We start from the raw sequence: 3,232 nt of genomic DNA, 5'->3' as shown, positions 1-3,232 counted from the left end.
CTCCTCCCTCCCTTGGCAGGCCCCATTTCCACCGAGGAAAAGGAATCCTATGTATATCCACTATCCACAACCTCCACTCTTTCGACTCCTTTGCTGATGTGCTGATGCAAGTAAGGGTGATGACCTGCTTCCTGCTGGCACTAAGGAATATATCCATATAAGAATTCAACACTTACTACTGTCCAAGGGATGGCTGATGATTACAATAAAAAGAAACTAGTGAAGGTGTTTAAGAAGAAATTTGCCTGCAGTGGTCTTGTAATTGAGCATCCAAATATGGAGAAGTCATTCAGCTACAGGGCGACCAGCGCAAGAACCTATGCCAGTTCCTGGTAGAGATTGGACTGGCTAAGGACGATCAGTGCTTGGGTTTTAAGTGCTTGTGGCTCACAGAAGCTTAAGTGAGGATTTCCTTGCAATGAATAGAATTTCCCTTTTGTCCCTTGTCACAAGTTTAAAAACCTTACAGCTTGTATAATGTAACCATTTGGGATCCTCTTTTAACTTGGACTAGTGTAACTCCTTCATGCAATAAACTGAAAAGAGCCATGCTGTCTAGTCTTATAGTCCCTCATTTAAACAGAGGTCAAGCAGTAGGTGCCTGGCAGTGTCCACCCTGAAACAAAGCAATAACCTGGTGTTTCAGCAAAGCCCAGAGTCCCAAGATCAGATGGCTGTGACCAGAAGCTTCTCAGCTCTCCCTCTGCTGAAGCCCCTGCCCTAAGAGTGTCATGACCTGATCAGAAGGAATGGGGTAAGGCAGCTGTAATATTAGAAGGGGACCTTTGGTAGTTTTTTTTTTTTTTTTCTTCTTCATTTTGTTTTTTAAAAAGAATCCCTGGTTTCTAACCTGACCAGGTGGGTAGAACTCAAGAGGCCACCTTCCTTCCAGTGAGGTGATGTGACATCTGGCTTAACACCAAGGTCTTCTTTTTGACTAGACATATTTTAGCTAAGGGGTGTCCAAAACAACAGAATGTGAGGCCAGCTTAATATCAGTTAAACTTTTGACATGGGGACAAATACCAAAGTGATGTTATCAGTCCTGTAGCTAGCTGCAGAGCTTGCGACTCACTAGCCACAGCTGCCCAGTGCCATGTGAAGTGATAAACTGGTTTTTGGTTTTCTTTTTCCCTTCCAGTTTTAATGTTATGTAATGTATTTAAACCCTTATTTAAATAAAACTTGTTTTCAGAAATAATACAAAAAAAGAATGGATTTTAATTACTATAATTCTCTTATCTTAAATGTTGATGTGATGGTCATGAGAAAGTAGGAAGAATGTGATGGTCCTGGAAAAGTAGATAGAGTATTTCTTTTTCCATAGGTTTGGTACTTTGGTATGAATTTTATATTTCTCTTATGTATAAGGTGCAGAGAGAAATAATTCTGCTATTTTAATCCATCAAAAGCTGTGAAAGACAATATAAAATCTGTGGAGAATTTTGGATTGCCCTATATGAACATTTTGATCGCTGGAAACTTTTAGCATCATCAGCTTCAATGAAAGAAGTTATTATTATAAGCATAATTGGGCAGAGTCAGAGGTTAGGTCTGGTGCAAGAGGCAGTTATACCTGTGGATGACATTAAAGCTGACAGTAAATTACAGTCCAGACATCCTTGGTTTCTTTTGCCCTAAAAAGAGCTCTTTCACCCTCATCCTTCTGGCCTCCTGCCACTGCCTCCCTTTACCCTCCAAAGCATCTCCTTTCTCCAAGGCTTCATCCACAGGATGCAGTGTGTCTGGGAGGTCTGTCGGTGGTTCTACACTGGAGTCTACTGGTTAACTTAAAACCACAGGCAGCCTGTTATGTTTGCCTCACAGAGCGTGGAACCCGGGAAGCTGCTTAAGTGATCAGAGATGGAAAAGAGCTATGGAGGAGGAAACAGGAAATGGTGATCAAGCCAATGTTTTGGCACCGGAGTAGTCACAATTCAAACCCTGACTCTACCACTCCTAGCCTAGGAGATATTGGAGAAGTACCTAACCTCTGTGAGCTTTAGCTTCCCACTTCTGAAGTGAGAAATGTATTATCATTGTGTCACCTTCTTTTGTGAAAATTAATATACATGAAATAGTAGAATACGTGGCAAAATTTTGTCTATCTCTACATCTGTCACCGTATGTCTCATCTGTCTTCCATGTTATGTCTATCACATATCTATTCAGCTGTTATCTGTCTAATCATCCACCTCTCTCCAGATATGCCCACAGAAAACTCAGTGTTCAGGAGCATTGCAAAATATCAAAGCAGAAGGAAAGGTGTGATTTATATTTCTGTTTACTTGTTTTTCACTTTTCATTGAGGAGAAAAACACCGACTGAATGGCTATGCACTGAAGTCCAATCCTTCTCCCTGTGGTGAAAGGTGACAGTATAGACTTTCTAAAATCCATCATTTTTTTTTTTGTTTTGATTATTTATTCAGTAAACATTTTCTATTGAATTGTGCATCTTGTTTTCTTCATCAGCTATTTGTCTATAAAAGCTATTGTTATATTTGATTATAGTTACCTTCTAATAGCTGTGTTACAGCATTAATTGATATCACTTCAAACAACTAACAATATTTTTCTGTATAAAACTCATCACACATGGCCTATGGTTAGATTATGGTTATTTTTCTCTTCTCTGGCTATTATTATCATTTTTCTTTCTAACACATTTGAGAGGGCTTTTAAATAACCTAAATACCCTTACATTATTTCCTGTTAACAATAGACATATTCTTTCTTTCTTGTCCACAGCTTTCTGCATCTCAAAGGGTGCTGATTAGTCTGCTCCCTTTTACTAAGAGCCTCTACCAATAGTGGGGTGAATCTGTCCGGAGGTCTCCTTTTATTATCATTGTCAAGCTAAAAATAATTTTCCATTTTTAAAAGATTATAAACAAAATGGAAAACAACACAGGACAGGAGCCATATATGGCCTAGAAAACATAAAATATTTATTACAGAAAAAAGCTTGCCAACTGTTGTCTATATTCCATTATGAACATTTTCTTTCAAAGGAAGCAGGAGAAAAAGTGGAATTTACAGAGTCTTAGTTCTGTTTTGTGCTGTTCTTCAGACTGACTGACCCTTTGCTACAAACTGTGACTCTCCGGATTTGTCATTCCTTTGTACATTTAGGCTATATGCATCTGGCTGTTGTCCTACTGGAGTCAGATTCATGTTAAAGGAACAGTAAGACGTAAAAAAAAGGTGTAGGACTAAATTCAAGGCGACTG

At 38.9% G+C, this 3,232-nt stretch overlaps 1 pseudogene; it reads left to right on the top strand.

The window, feature by feature from the left end:
* The window catches only part of LOC107149961, a 7,002-nt pseudogene extending 6,453 nt beyond the window's left edge, over window positions 1-549 (top strand).
* Window positions 550-3,232: the final 2,683 nt, after the last annotated feature.

This window comes from Marmota marmota, unplaced genomic scaffold (assembly GCF_001458135.2).
Source record: "Marmota marmota marmota unplaced genomic scaffold, marMar, whole genome shotgun sequence".
In the NCBI taxonomy this organism is placed as follows: Eukaryota; Metazoa; Chordata; class Mammalia; order Rodentia; family Sciuridae; genus Marmota; species Marmota marmota.
Note: the sequence above shows the minus strand (reverse complement) of the source record. Positions and strands in the feature narration are given on the sequence as shown.